This window comes from Pezoporus flaviventris, unplaced genomic scaffold (genome assembly GCF_033815535.1).
Source record: "Pezoporus flaviventris isolate CSIRO_AGI_PZ_B2104156 unplaced genomic scaffold, CSIRO_AGI_Pfla_v1 ptg000064l, whole genome shotgun sequence".
Lineage (NCBI taxonomy): Eukaryota > Metazoa > Chordata > Aves > Psittaciformes > Psittacidae > Pezoporus > Pezoporus flaviventris.
Genome location: NW_026892612.1, coordinates 3,138,747 through 3,155,433, shown reverse-complemented (window position 1 = coordinate 3,155,433; position 16,687 = coordinate 3,138,747). Strand labels below are relative to the sequence as shown.

Below are 16,687 nucleotides of genomic sequence, written 5' to 3'. Positions count from 1 at the left end.
AAGAATGACTGTGAAGCCTGGGACACTGAAGTCCTAGATACAAAGAAGATATAAAATACACGTCCCTGGTTAGTTTGGCATGCTTTAGCTTCCCTGGGAATCAAGTGGAAACAGTGCTTAAAGAGAGGAGATGATACTCAGAAATATCTACACTTGCAGCAATGCTGCAAACTTCCATTCAATCACTATCCTCATGAGGCATTCACACAAGCCTGCACACCAAGCAGCAATGCATTTTTAGTCTTAGTGTGATGGCTTAGTTTGCATTGAATTGTACAAAGTTAAACTAGTAAGAACATTATTCTTACTGAGGTTATGCTCAAGATACAATCAGATACATGCACTCCGTTACTTCAACTGGTAATTTAACAGTTGCCAAATGACAGAAAAGAAGCAATTCCCAGTGTAATTTTCAATTCCTTCCCTTGCTCAGGGGCCTCAGCTACCCCTCTTCTGTACAAGCAGTAAGTTAGCTTCCATTCAGCATCCATGTCACAGGGCTCCTCCTCCATCCCATCCCTTGTCCCAGCCCTTGATTATTCCATGTAGGAAAACAGAAAATGGATGGTTTAACTAAGATGAAAGAACTTCTGACAGAAATAGAAACAGAAGCCGATGGTTAGGGTTTGCTCCTTGGGCTTTGTTTTTAAAATAAAACAAACACGCATCTTTATCATCTGAATTCCTCTCAAAGAACACCTTTCCAAAGTCTTCCATCTTCAAAAGGATATAGCCAGACTTTCCTGGAAGAATATCTTAGCTGTACTTGTAACAGGCTTGTTTTAACATTTTTTTAATCTCCAATGTATATGCTTGGCTTTGGTTTTGGGGTGTTTTGACTGGGTTTTTGTTTTGTTTTTGTTTTTTTGGGGGGTTTTGGTTGGTTGGTTTGGGTTTGTTTTTTTTTTTTGGGGGGGGGGGTGTTGGTGTTTTTTTGGTTTTTTGGTTGTTTTTTTCTTTTGGGGTGGTGGTGGTGTTTGCTTGCTTCTTTTAGTCTCGTTAATACTCCATTACCCATTTATAGATAGCAGGAGAGCCATAAGAGAAACTGAAAGAATTCTGCAGAACTTCACCAATTATCTGCAAGTCTACCCCACATTTTATTGATGCATCTTGTGTGCGGCACCCCCTTTTTCCTGAGCAAAATCATAATGAGGTCCAAGATTAAAAAAGCAAACTTAAAACTTCTAAGATATTTTTAAAATTGTATTTCATTGCAGATTAACTTCTTAAAAACTTAACAAATGTAAGCACCTGCCAGACATCACACTGGTGAAGCTAGGAGGTCTTTTCCCCTGTCTGCTGCTTCTGCCAGCATAGAAGCATCTTTCTGAAAGTAATCAACTGCTGTTTTAAATCAAGGCATGATTTCAGAAGTCACACCACAAAAGAATGCTTAATACGAGTTTCTGTGAACAATAAAGAGCAGCAAGAGCTATGCTGTATATTATGAACAAACATCAGCTTTATTGTTCAGGCTGTGCATAGAACACTATTCTGGAAGCTGCAAGAAAGTTACACAAGCAAGCCAAATCCAAACTATTCTGCCATCATTTTGCCCCTGCATGTAGATGCCCAAAGTTAAGAAAATTGATTTGTCACAGAAATCTCATCACTATTCCAAGGAAAATGGAAGTGGAAACCCCCCACACACACACTTGGTAATACCTTTTATATGGAAATGGAAAGGAATGCCTTAGCAAAACAAAGTATTTGCCTTTCTGGCTTTCTTTAGCACCTCAGTCTGGGTTTTTAATCAGAATTTTCAAAACTTTCAAGAGATGGCACTGAAGCTAGGATCACACTTTTTTTTTTTTTTTTTAAATTTTAAGAGATGAATAAGAGAAATAAAGGAAGCACATGGGTTAAGCATGCACCTGGATTTGTGCAGTGGGATAATGACAGATGAGGACTTCTGTATCCTACATTCAGTATTAGGCTTTGGCAACTGCCTCATGTTTTGGGTTTTTTTCCAACACATACACACTTTTAGAACACTTTTTTTTTATAGCAGCGTGACAGGGTACCTCCAGAAGTCAAGCAATAAGCTGATGTTTAGCAAGTGAGTTATTAATTTGCTTGTTCCAGTTATACAGAGTAAGCATTCTGCAGCTACAAAAAAAAGAAAAACAGCACTTTTTCTTCAACCCACAGTTTACCACAACTGTTGGTTACCAACCTCTAGTTCCCTGAAAGTTTTAATGAAAACATAAAAGGGATCCCTATTACAGTCCAATGACAACAGCTTTTCTGCTTTTCTGAAATGGCTGGAATGGCAAATCCAAACATAATCCACATACATCTTGACCAGTTTGGAATTCCAAGTGTGCACAACAATCACATTAACTAAACCCCTCCCTTCCTGAAAGGAGGGAGATGCCCGATTAAGCATGCTGGAAATAAATCCAAATATTAACAGGGTAGTGTCTTTTGCACTTTTGATACTGACTTACACTCAGTAGTAGATGGAAGCCAAGCAGTCCCAGTCACAAAACAAAAGAATAATGAATACTACAGTTAATAAGTTTCATTTTTAGACAGCTTGTTTCAAGCTGCAACTGTGGCCAAACAAACCTACTTGAAAACAAAGAGGAATTTTGCAGGAATGTACTATTACTTTCCAACCCAGCTTCTCAAAGTATCAAGGGCAGTCATGTACAATTTAATCAACATGCAAAGAGTGGCTGCAAAATTCAAACAGATTGGCATGTAGATAAGTTACATGAAACAATTAAAGGAAGTCACAGTCTAGGACACTCCAATGTCCTGTGTCCAAATACATTATACTAAGAACCCCTTTTAATGGACAGATTTTTAACAAAAAGCCCTACAAGTACTCATTAACACAGTATCAGAAACTTAGGATCAACTTAAAAAATACTTGTATTCATAACAGGCTGGAAACTCTTGGCATCAGAGTATTTTCTAAACTAGTTTTTGTTGTTTCGGTGATAAAACTAGCAAAAAAAAAATCATATAGTGAACTGCATTTTAATTGCTTCTACTGTTGCTGCCACTGCTAAGAGGAAGTGCTCTTGTGGAAAAATTACAGGACAAATCTGAGTTCAGTTACAGCCAAACAGTCAATGTTACTTCTTTGAAGTCTTACTAAACATAAAACTATTCCAAACCAGCAGAAACATTAATTGCACTTGAACAAAACCCTCTGACATTTTGCACGCCTCTGCAACATCTGAAAACCATTCTAATGCACAACAAAGAGACTAGAAGGGCTGCGGAGAAGTAGCATCATCTATTGATGCTACTTATACAGGAGCAGGTGGGAAAGAGCGACAATCCCCTTTCACATGTGTAAGTTTTTAAGAGAAACCTTTGTGAACAGAAAGAACTGTCCAAAGCCTAATACTCAAGCTGTTTGGTACAAGAAAGCACTCTCAATTTTTTTTAACAAAACCAGAATGCTTGGTATTTCACATTTTGAACAGTAATAGCGTTAATTTACTTCTCTCATAATAACTGAAGCTTTACTTTAGGGAAACAGTATTCCTAAATATGATGAACTCCTGCTTCCTGGCAAAGAACAACAGTTGCGTACACAGAGAAAAGTGGTCTTCCACTTTAAGAAGGTGCTAGCTTTGTCACGGACTCAATTACGTATTTCTTAAATGATGGTGAGGGGGAACACAGATGTACGTACATCAAGTTAGTAGTGAACAACAAACACAAAACACCCATTTAATTTTCATTCTGATGAGTATACACCTACTTATCCTTTCTGTTCTTTAGCAAACTTCTGATTTGGAAACAACACGTTCTCCTACTTATTCTACTGGTCAAGGACGAGAAGTACACACAAATCTCCAAAGAAACCACCAAGATCAACCACAACTGAAGAAGATACACCATTTGGAAGGTACAAAAAAAAGGTTAAATGTTTTACAAATGACTCAACTCTCTTCTGCTAACAAGTTTTAAAATTGCATGATTTGAGGTGAGGACAGGTTTTCCCATAGCTACATACCGATTGTTTTTTTAGCACTTACCCTGGATGTTGCCACAGATTTGCATGTCTACCCTCAGGAAGCAGTTCCCTCTTGTTAAGGGGAGTAATACCTATTGCTGCTTCTAAAATAGTTATGTATTTCTTGTACCGCATCCTGCCTCTCTCAAGAGTTCCACCACGCCAAATTATCATCCAAATGTAGACACTGCAACTGAAGTCATGCCTCTTCACTTATCTGAAGCACTTATCAGTGGTGCTTTTTAAAACACGCTGCGAGTCTGAAGCAGAAAAGCAAAGCTTTTTCCTCTCCCAGGCTTAGAGACTTATTAGGAGAGAGAAACCAAAGAAAAACTCCTACCAGATTCCCCAGAAACGTCACTGTTACGTAACTGAATCTTTGAATAAGACACTAATGAAAATGATTGAGGAGACAATCAGGGTTCTAAGCCTGGCCGGATAATGCACACTCTCCAATTGACTAATCCTTTGCTAAATCTCCACTGTCTATAATCTTTCAACTGCTAATGGAGCACTAGGTAACTCCTCTGTAAAATCTGACCAGAGAATAAGAGAGATCTGCACAGAAAACTTGAGACTGTTTTAGACACTGTGATGGACAACAACAGGTTGTTTCAACTTTTTTCCTCAGCACCACGAAGCTCTGTACACTGGAAGTGTTACAAGAGATTCATCTGATCTGTTCAGAAAAGGCATGGACAAATTTCTTTATGTGGCTTGCACAGCATTATGAAAGACAGAGACTTCCATTATGATGCCTACTTGTCATTCAAATATGCCTCACACAATGCCAAAAACACTTCCCAGGTCAAAATCGTTCTAGCCATGAGGTAAGTAATTGTATATGCCAAAGACCTCAGGCAATAACTACGAAGGAGGAGACAGATGTACATGCTGAAGTAACAGTGACATTTGGGAAATCCTGCAGTACTGTGAAACCGCAGTATTAAGAGAGACGTACTTGATTGCAAAAAGACTAAGGAAATTGTGTTGTAATGCTACTTAGATCTGAGATAGTAAGATATGAATGATTTATATATATATATTACATAAATACTACATACTTAAGCAGTACTATACATAAAAATGTAAAAAGAACAGATAGGATAGAAAGACTGAAGACTTCAGCCACAACTCCCTCTGTGAACCGTGCATTTTAATTATTCCCTAGTATTGTCAGGCGTATCTCTATTTCTGTTAGGGTGACTTAACATTCTATGCTACTTTAGAAATGGGTAAGATGAAACCCACTAGTTTTCATTACTTATTTGGTAGAATATTCAGCTTCTGCAATATCTGTATACCACTGCAGGTCCGGCATTACTTACAATCCTGTGTTACCTGTATTTGGTGTTCAATATTCATTCACATTTGTAGGTTAACATATGCACACATGGAACTATTTCAAGTTATTACCAAATAATAATTTGTGAGACTGATCTTGGAAGAGCAAAATAAAATCAAGTATCTTTTAGATTCACAGGATACCAATAGAAACAACTGTCAGAGGGGAAAAAACTTAATTTTCACCTACATAGCTGCATGCTGGTATGTAAGGAATATGCAGTCTGAAAATGCAGTTTTACTTGAAACACAGATTTTTTTTTTATCTATATGAGATTCAGTCTTTCCTCAGAGTCAGTTTTGTTATCAAGATCAGTACTGCCATAATTTCTCCTATGAAGTTTTGGTACTTCTTTCTTTCCATCCGTCCTCTCCCATGTAACAATGTTTAACACTAAATTTTCCTCTTACAGATCTAATTAACAGTTCTTGCAAAAACTTTCCTAAAGTATTTTTCAAAACCTATGCAAAGTCTAAAAAGCATTCAGTGCAGCTCTGGTCCATCTTTTGTCTCTCTGGGCAGAGTGTATAAATTCTTACTAAAATAGGTGCCCCACAACTGCTCTTGTACACAGAAAAGCCAAGCTCACACAATAAGTACCCATTACACCCAAGCACTGCTTTTGATTAAATTGTTCATGGAATCTCCTGGTATCTAGAGGGGCTAAGACTGACTCACAGTTTATCAGCTTCACAGAATCATAGAATGGTTTGGGCTGGAAGAGACCTTAAAGATCATCAAATTCCAACCTGCCCTGCCACTACACCAGATTGCTCAAGGCCCTATCCAACTTGGCCTTGAACGCTTCCAGAGATGCAGAAGCCACAACTTCTCTGGGCAACCTGTGCTAGTGTTTCATCACCCTCATAGTGAAGAATTTCCTCTTAATATCTAATCAATGAAATAACCTAAAATGGAGTACGTGTTTTCAGTTACACGATTACCCTGCACATCTTCATCTTAAAAAAATCAGATTGTAATTGTATTGTCTGCAATCGAGGTTTGCATACTTTAAATTCACAGTAAAACAGGACACATGCTCTAACACAGCAGACCTTGCACCAGCATTCATAGAGGTTAGGGTTGGAAAGGACCTTAAAGACTACCCAGCACTTCTCTGGGCAACCTGTGCCAGTGTCTCACCTGTCTTACTGAATATTTTTTTTTTCCAATATCTAATCCAAATCCTCCCCTCTTCCAGTTTAAAACCATTCCCCCTTATCCTGTCACTACAAGCCCTTGTAAAGAGTCCCTCTCCAGATTTCCTGTAGGCCTCTTTAGGTACTGGAAGCTGCTCTAAGGTCTCCCTGGAGCTTTCTCTTCTCCAGGCTGAACAAACCCAATTCTCTCAGCCTGTCTTCATAGGACAGCTGCTCCAGCCTCCTGATCATCTTCACGGTCCTCTTCAGGACTTGCTTCAACAGCTCCACATCCTTCGTACGTAGTGGCCGTTCAACTGAACTTCCTTTTGCTTTATTTGAAAACAGAAACTCAAAGGTGCTAGTACATCCCTTGTTAGATAAGGGTGGATTTTGCAGAACTAACAAAGTCTAAAACACGCAGTCTTCCATTGCTTCCTGTTGGGGAGTTACCATCCACTCCCCTTCTGGCTTTGTATTTTTTCAGGAAGAATGGACACCAAGTTTTATTGGTAAGAACACAGTGTAATTTTCCTATCTGGGAAGACAGAAGTGAACAAACATCTGAGAGTTAAGGTGTAAGAAAATATTTGTGTCAACCTCAGGAATTCACGTCTTTTGAAATTTGGCTGAAGAACAACAGTAAGAAACCACACCACAGTTCAGCTAAAAAGATTCTTGGCTTATTCACTATATTGGTATCCTCCACTAACCTTTTTCCCCATGAATCTCTCACATTAATTACTAATCAGTTTACCAAACACAGAAAAAACAGTTACATGCATTTCTACGAAACAGGTACAGCACATTGTGGCAACATGCCATGAGGCTTCAAGCACTTGTCATGGCCTTACCAAGCTACACTGGCTATAGGGAAACAGGACTCCATGAAAACTGCCAGCTTCTCTTTCTCCGTTCCAAAACTCCCTACTCTTTTCTGTGCTTCCATAGCTGAAACAGCAAGAAAAACCCCGCAAATGTTTCACTCTTGGTACAATGATTTCAAACGAGCTGAAAATCTACAGATGACTTTTGCAAAGCAATTCTGGAGTTTCCTTATTTTCAGTCACCCTGTAAAAATTGTAAATTCAATTACAGTGGATGGTTTGGAAAGCAATACATATTTCCAGGAATGGGGAAAGAATGACAGAAACTCTTTTCTGAATTAAAGAAACATTTATGAGATCAAAGCAAAAGCTGCCTTTTGCTCTAATCCTTGACAGATGAAAACAGTCATATTCCCTTAATGAGATGTAGAACATACTTCATGTAAACTGATGACAGAAGCATGATCACATCTTTAGTCACTTTGGACTCACCCACAGAGGAGACAACCATTGCCCAACATAACCACAAATTACTTTCCATCTTTGGAAGGTGACAAAATCCTGCTCTTTCTCATTTCTCAAAAAAAAAAAAAAAAAAAATGTAAAATGTACAGACCAAAGCATTTTTTTATGAAGAAAGCAAAGGAAAAAAGTTTTCCTATATGGTTTTTCTCAGGTTGCAAGAATAACTATGACAGACAATTGTTAACTTCCAGAACATATGTGCCTCATCTGGGCCATATAGCTAAAAAACAATGAAAATTGAAAATCAGTCAATACATATGTCAAGCTTGATCCATTGAAACAATCTTGAGACAAAAGAGCATCAAGGATGAGGCTGGGGGCATGGAATGGGAGTGATTTCATGGAAAGAGAAGGACCTGGAAATATCTTTCACACAGCATCACTGGTTGCAGTTGCTTTTAGCCCCTCCTTAAGAGATTGCCCACTGCCTGAACAGTCCATATGCTCCTGGAGATTCTCAGAATCAGCTTACACAAAGTTGTTTTAAGGAGGCTAGAGACACCAGCAGTCAAATCTGCTGGCTATTAAGCAGAGCTAGATGATGAAGCAGATGTTAGAAAAGAGAGAGCAAGCCAGACTACTGACAGCCTTGCTATTAACAGTGATGCACAGGAGAGATAGATTTAGGGGTTTTCTCTAATGTCCCTTAAGGGGGAGGGAAAAGAAAATGAGAGGACCAGGGGGGAAAAAACAAGAAAAAAAACCCAAACAACAAGGCAGCAAAGCAAATAATAAATAGCTCTAAGAAATATGCAAAACCTTGGTTTAGATGAAGCTGAGCCAGTATTGAGTTCAGGCTCAGTTTATCAATACAATGCAGGCTGATGTTAAATAATTAGTTTTATTTGACAGTAATGACAACAAAACACTTTGGGGAGAGATATTACTAAGCCATTCTGAGGAAAAATCCAAAATGGCCCAAAATAACTGAACTCATACCTAGCTTAATGAAAACATAGCCACACCTAACAAGACATCCTAAATCTGACATTTCACATGTCTATAGACCACACCTGAGATAATCTCCATACCATAATATGCACTGAGAAACAAAAAGAAATTTCTCAAAAGCAGTTTTGCTTTTTGAGGAAGCTGGTGCAAGACAGAAGCAAAGACAATAGCATACAAATGGAGCAGGCATTGGGGAAAACCAGAATAAAAGGGGATTTATATTTTTTTTTAGCTTGCACACTTACTGGCCTTACTACTGTATCACACAGTATTTTTGTAAATCATTTTCCCGTTACACGTGAAAACACAGCACTAATTGAGTTTCATTTTCTTCCTAGATCAGAAGCCATGGTTACATGTGGATCCAACACTCAGATGCACAATGACAATGCTGACCTCAATTCAAGGAAGACTTAGGTAGCTCACGTTTCCTAAAAACAAAACCTGCAGCTGATGAATATACACCAGTGCAGATGCCATATAAGATATCAGACCAAACCTCTCACAGCTCACTGGGTTGTTACCAGGCTTGGATAATAAACATTCTAAATACATTCATATCTGAAAGGGTCACATAACACTGGACAAAAAGGAGTTGCCACAGTCTGTGTTCTCATTTAGAACAGAAATCTACAACACTCCCTAGCAACAGGCACTTGCAGAAAACAATTATTTGAATCAAAAGAAAATAAAAACCAACAACAACAAAGCAACTAAAAAACGACACAAACATTAATAGTCTAAATTGTGAAACTATGTGGTCTTTGCTTCTGCATGAAGTTGCTCAATTCCTATACTGCAGTCAATACCTGTGTTGATTATACAATATTTAAGTAAAAAAACAAAACCACCTCAGCCCTCTACTGTTAAATATAGGCTTTGTTTGGCAATACACACACACACACACACAGATAATATTATTAAGTTCTAAATCACAATTTACCTATTCAGAAAATAAAAATTCTGGGGCAGGACCAGGATAACCCTGGTACTGATAAAAGGACAATAAAGAGCAACAGTAGGCTCCAAAGGCTCTGGGACAAGAAATAAGCATAGCTTACAACGCAGCAGAAATACACATCCAGTACAGTGCTGCTCCTCCTGAGGAAGAGGATGGCTCAGGTAACTGAGAAAAGCACTCTGCCGTGAGCAACTCTATTTTGTCGTAGAATCTGAGAGAGAAATCTGTGTAGAAATTAAACCTCAGTACTCATCTGGGAATTTTCAAATAACTTCCTTGGTCATGGGACGGAAACCGAACCTTTAACTGTGACAGACAACATGCACTGCTGTGCATATGACAGCACGGCCACACAAAACCAGTCAACCTCATGCTGGGGCTGCAATCTCTTTGGGGGAGTAAGTCACCATTTGCAAACATTCTTCACTATGGCAAGATCCATACTGAAGACAGGCCTTATAATTATGCCCTATCTGCTTATTGCCATAAATGTTTGTTTTATATACAGATTATCTCACTTTTGAGGGATCTAGTTCTAAAAATCACAGAAATTCACTGCAATTTGGGATTAGGATTCACAGACATTATGTAGCTGATGTCAAGTAACAATTGTCAGATTCAATATATTTTTTATCAGCAATGAGTATTTTCATACCTGTTTGAAAATAAATCAGACTTGAAAACATCTAACCTCCATAAATTGTAGCTGTTATACCATGCTTGCTTTCCCCTTAGAATTAGATAGGTTCCAGAATTACTACAGCAGGATGAAACTGATGCAGCCAAGGCATGACAAAAGTTACACCGCCCTTGAGAATGTAAATACTGTTATTTCAGCAATTAAGAGAGAACAGTCTTGTAACAAGAGATTTCTTTTACCCTACAAGGAAGTTCTGGACACAGACAACTTTGGTAACTGTTAAAACACACACACAAATGCTATCTGCCATCAAGATTTGCTCCAAGTTAAATGCAGCTTTGAAGTAATCCTGAAATATTAGGCCATTCCCCAGTTCAGGATTACTATGATCCAGGAACTGTCTGATGCTTTCAAGCATCCAGGTTTTCATGATCTAGGAACTTTCTGATGTGTTCAAGCATCCAGCTTTTATAAAGGTACAAGACATCTCATTTTGTGAACCATGACAGTGCCTAAACATTATTTTAATCGCTAGAAAAGATCTCCTGGTTGTCCTTAAAAGGCACTGAACCAGGAAAGTGGGGATTAAGCAATCAAAAAAACGTATCAGACACTTAATTACTTTGATGCTTCATTCTGAAGAGCTCTGTTGAGATTATAGTTCATGCAAAGTATTGGGATCATCCTAACCCATCATAATTCTCAGCACTCATCTTTAGTCTCACAAAACCACAGTGTAGTGGCTCTGAGAACAGCAGCCTTTACTGACACTGTGATACAGAGCAATGAAGAATGCAACTGAAGGCAGAAGCAATTCCTCCAAGCCAGAGTGACTTCCTTTTGCAAAGGGAAGAGGAGTCACTACCACTACCTGAATGCAGTATTCAGGGCATACAAGATGTTTGCATATAACAGCCTGGAAAGCAATTATAACAGTAAACTCACTGAAGAGTCAAATACATGCAAAAGGCTTCCCCTGATGAAAGCCCTCATAAGCACTAGGTTACGCTAAGTATAAATCTTACCAAGTCTAAATGGCATACAATGCTTACTAAATGCATTTCAAAGTCTCTTCAAACAGCCTGGTTATCTAGCAATGAATATCAATTTACACAAGCAAACTTCCCATGCTGTCCAGTACCTGATCCTTGCTATGCAGGCCTCATGGACCCTGATAAGGGTCAGAGCTTGGAAGAGTTTACAGACAGATCCTTAATATTATTAATGCTTCAGAAAGAAAAGGAGCTATTTTATCAGTTATAGCACATGTTTGTTTTCTTCTCTCTGAACCACAGCTGAATCACAGTCCTAAACCTTTAAAATAAAAGGCTGCTGAGCAAAATAAAAGGTGAGTCATTTTAATTTGTTTCAAACCATCCCATCTTACAACTACAGCCAAAGGTTAAAGCAATGAAGACCTTTGTTGGCCTCTGTGGGAGCACAGCTGTGGGGCTGAGAGCTTTCAAACACCATCCTAGCTGTTGGGTTCAACACCAGGTTATAAATCAAAGCCAGGGAGCAGATTATTCAGAGATTCGACCTGTTTAAAGTGAGTTATTATTAGAAAGCAACATTGGAGGTATGGAAGTTTTCAGATAACCAATCTGACAGATGAGTGTATGACTCTTGCACGGGTATGGTCAGGCAGTATGTACTTTTTCACACTGGAAAAATATGCAGAGGACACAGGTTTCAAGTAGGCGGAAAGTAAGGGCAGAGCTGCCTAATAACGCCAGCACATACCACTGGTCGATCAACCTTAACGCTCCACAATTCAAATTAACGTACCTGAGCTACAGCACCGCAAACAAGGCCGATGCGAAAGCACTTTAAGGAGCGATCGAGCATTTGGCCCCTGGAACTGCCCGTTCCTTTGTTTTACGCTTCCCTGTTAACTTGAAACTTCCCCTGACCCAGTTAGCCAAAGCCCAAGGCACGGCTGGAATCCACTCGGGATGTGCCAACACACAGACTCCAGCCATTCTGTGTATGAGAAAGGCAGACACGACCCCCCCCCGCCTCCGGGTGTGCACAGCTCCCGAGGGTCAAAACCGGGGTAACACCACCCCTGATCCCCCGGTGACATCGCTCCCGCTCTCCACGCAGTATCGCGCTCTCCCAGAAAGTACTTACCACGGGAAAAGTCACCGAAAGCCGCTTAATCCCGTTAGGAAAAGCCTATCCCCGGCCCAAACCCGCTTGTTCGCCGGCCCCAGGGGCGCTCCAGGAGTCTGGGGGGGGGGCCAATCCGGGGGAAGCAAGCGTTGGGAGCGCAGACGCCGCTCCGGCTCTCGCGGACAAAGCGCGTCCGAGGAACCAACCGAGCGGGGGGCAGACGAGCCCGGAGCACACAAAGGAGGGAGCGGGAGAAGTCCCGCGCGGCTCTCCCCGTAGCGCGGCCCCTGGAGCCTGGAGCGGAGGCAGCGGCGGCGCCAAGCGGGGGCAACGGAACGCCGCACCTGCCCGAAGGGAGGGATGCAGGGGAGCGGGGAGGGGGGGAGGCAGCTCGCGGGGGTACTCGCCTGCTCGAGGAGATCGTCCCGGTGTGGCGGCGTCTGGCAACTGGGAGGTCCCGAGAGGCGGCCCGGCGCTGGCACTGCGCGCCCTACGCTACCCTCAAAGGTCCTCGCCGCTCTGACGGCTGTCACAGCGGCGCCGAGTCCTAGTGAGTACAGAGCCGAACCCCGACCCAGTGCGGCCGCTCCCGCCGAGTCGGGCGATTTCCTGCGGGCGGGGGCGGCGCTGCACTGCCGGGCCGGGGCGGGGTCCGGCCGCAGGTGCCGACCTCACCCCCAGGTGGGGCAGGCGGCGGAGGGAGAGCAGTGGGTGACGGACAGGCGCCGCTCCGCGTGTGGGGCTCCACCTGCGCCTGGCCCCGGCTGAGGGGTGACTCGCCCGGCGCCCCCGACCCTCGCTAACACACACACACACACACACACACACACGCACACACACACACACACCCGCACTCACACACTCACTCCTCACTCCTCAAGCTGTCTCTCGCCCAGAGGCGGCGGCGGGCGGGAGAACAGGAAATACCGGTCGGAGCCCGGTACTCAGCGCCGCTGAGTCACCGCGGCGGGGCGCCTCGCCCCCCCAGCCTTTCTCAGCGCGTTCCGTCTGCCGGGAGGAGGCAGCGACTCTGCCCCCCGGCTCCACCCGAAGCGCCCACGGCGGGCCCGGAGCCGAGCTGCTCGGCCACTGACGGTCGCGGGCTGCACCGGCACCCAGCCCCGCGTTTGTGTGTTGTTTCCATCAGGTTTTGTTAGGAACCTGGGATCGTTGCCCAGCTAAACTTCTCTAACCGGAAGACCTCTGAAGCGGCTCTAAAATCCACCGCACAGTGGTGGTTGTGCACATATGCTTCTGCATCGGTTTCTTTCCTGCTTTTTATCGCAGAAGATCCACGGGCAACTTCCCTCCGCAGCTCCGAGGAGCTGGGTGTTCACATAATCACTCACAGCTGAAACACCCAACATTAGCACAAGGCAGAGGGGCTCCATTTCCAGGCGAGCACATGCAGTGTCACTATGCAAGCCATACCGATACTGTTCCCGAAACCTTAACTTTACAAAAGGAAGCGGCACTTGAGGCTGGCATTCCACAGGTATCAGCTTTTCGGCACACTGATGTCCTGCAGCCGAAATAAGAAAGACAAGGCCAAGCAGCCCTGACAGGATTCTTTGGAGTCAAGTTTCTTCTGCATTGTAAAGCACTATATGTCACCAGGAATTCCTTATCTGCGCTCTTAGGGGGTTAAACCTCACAGGAGCCCCTCTGAAATCAGTGTAATCCCCCAGCACCAGGCCTGTGACACAAAACCTACTGACAAGTTTCGAGGTTTGTTGTTAGTTGCTGGTGAGAAAGGGCAGATGATTTTTCGACAGACACTACTCTAGATTCCCTCTGCATTTTAATTCAGGTTGGTTTTTTCCTCATTAGGTGCAGGTGATGTGTGTGCAGTATGCCTGATACAGGAATTACGATAAAGAAGGCAGTGTTCCTCACAAAGGCACTGGACTTTGGAAGGCTGGGCACTGAAAGAACCCATTTTAGTGACAGCAAATACAAAATTGTGTTCAGTTGTTGTATTGAAAAAGTCTCCTTGTAACAATAGTTAATAATTAACATGCCTGTGCATGGCATACTGTGGTCTTCAAGTGACAACTGCAGCCTGAGAGTCCCAAACAGCAAAACCAAGGAGGGGGCAGAAAGGACTAGTTCAGTAACTTGTCATTTTCTGTCAGCTACAGACAGGCTCAATCATCAGCACATAATAGAATATTGCATTCAGGCAGAACCAAGGCACGAGGAGAGGAAATTCAGCCTTACTTCCAGGTGTGTGTCAGATCACTCAGCTGATACTGTGCTGGGTGCATGTTTCCTTATAGAGTGTTTAAAAATCTGTCAGTTCTGTAAATGTTTTTCTGAAGTTACTTTTGTAACAGTGGCCTTACAGTGCCTGGTTAAGGGTTCTAAAATGCTGTGGAGTGATACCATTGGCATTTAGTGTATTCCTGATTTTTTTTAGTAGGAGAGAACATTGATGGGTAGCAGAAGAGCCTACACGTCGAAACTACCAATGCTTACACAGTTACTCACTGTAAGAGTGATCACATAGCATACTTACCGTGGCTCAAAGCATTTTTAAAACAATTCAGCAAACTGGATAAGGCAGTAGCAACATTACATATCTTGTTTTAAACACCTATTGTATCATTATCTAAAAGTGTCTCCTTCCTTAACCTGAACTCCAAAAAATGTTTGTAATTAGTAACTGTTTAAAAAAGCTTTAATTGTCCATAGCTCTCTGTATTCTATCCCCAGAAAAACAGCCTCCCCTATGGTGGAGGTCATGAACCTTGTCTTTGTTCTGCCTGCCAACAGCAGAGTTTACACAAGCGGCAATTTGGGACAGAGGGGGACATAACTCAAGGATGACTTTTTCTTATCTTTAAACAGGAGTTTAAAGAAAATGTGAATAGCAAAATGGACTGAAGCATGTTTGATCGGTTACAATTATAAATAGTGGTGACAGCAAATTTAAAATACCATCTCCTGAGGGGCCACACATAATGCTGCTTGCCTCTAGTCTTTCCTTGCCCGGCCAACATCAGCCTTTGGGCAAAGTTAATCTCTTCCTGATAGCCTTTGCTTCTGCCCTTCCCATGCTTCCTCTTCTATTTCAAATGTTCTTCCAGGCATTTTGGCAAGCCTCCACCTTCCTTCCCAGGACGCCCACACATTCCAGGTTGTTAGCACAATCATTGTTCAACCATTAACCAGGAGCTAAAAGCAATTAAACACAAACCTCACTACAAATCCCCCTTCCCTTATTTGTCTACCACTTTTTCAGGACAGGCCTTTATCCTATTTATTGAAGTTGCTAAAAGACTTCAGGAATTTTAAGGAACAAGACAGGATGATGGAACAGTCTTGCAAGGAAGACGTAATATTTCTTACGAATAACGCTTCTTAAGGATTATTAAGTGGAAAGGAAAATGAACCAAGAAACACCAGATGAACATTTAGGCACAATTCCTGTATTTTGTGAGGAATACAGACTGTGAGTGGTTGCTGTAAGCTTGACTACCTGAATCAACTTACAAAGAAATCACTGGCACACATGAAACAGAGTTTTAGCAAGGTTAGACATGCTAGGACTTTCAGACTGTAAGCCAGACCACCACAATCATCACAGTGACTGGCTGTTGGTGAAAACTCTTGATATACCCAAAAAAACCCAACACATTCCACTTTCTCTGCTGAGCCTGAGCATCCAATAAGGGTACAAATGCCAATCCTACCTTTCAAAAGCACTTTGTATGTTTTCCTTCACCAAAAATGGAGTAACTGTCTTGTGGGAAAAATGGTGCCAGCCCTAATACGAACTGGTTGGTTCCTACCAATACTGACCATAGTGTGTATCAAATTATTTTAATCCAGTTATTTCTTCTAGGAGAGGCAAAGCAAGAAACTATTGATGAGATGTCAAGTCTGTAACCATAAAACAATCTGAGTATTCAAGTAAATGATGTTAGTAGAACATAATTTGATGTTAGGATCAGAGCTCATCCTGAGCCTCTCTGCAGAAGCATGAAGACTGACAGTGTCCTTGCCCTTAACTTACAGTTTGATGCAAGCATTAGAGCAAAGAATGAGTCATGTCCTATGATTCATCATGTACACCGAGATAAAACTCATTTGAACTCACTGACACTATTTATCTTTACTAGTTAGATTAAATCCATTTCTTACTCAGATATCTAAAAGCAGGAAATTGCACAAATAGCAGCAGCATTATGGATGAAGTG

The 16,687-nt window shown here is 41.8% G+C and overlaps 1 protein-coding gene and 1 long non-coding RNA gene across 3 annotated transcripts in view; one reads left to right on the top strand and one right to left on the bottom strand.

Annotated features, from left to right (window-relative positions):
• TJP2 (tight junction protein 2) overlaps window positions 1-13,074 on the bottom strand; it is a 63,524-nt gene extending 50,450 nt beyond the window's left edge. The window contains exon 1 of one of the 2 annotated variants that reach the window (XM_061470849.1): window positions 12,889-13,074. The gene's annotated coding sequence lies outside the window, so the exon portion shown is untranslated. Of the gene's footprint in view, window positions 1-12,503; window positions 12,705-12,888 lie in introns of those variants that run through there. The other variant, XM_061470850.1, reaches the window with a different exon arrangement.
• On the top strand, window positions 2,007-9,617 carry LOC133278276 (uncharacterized). The gene is made up of 2 exons (XR_009746494.1): window positions 2,007-3,874; window positions 9,108-9,617. It is a non-coding gene; the product is annotated as an uncharacterized LOC133278276 (long non-coding RNA).
• Window positions 13,075-16,687: the final 3,613 nt, after the last annotated feature.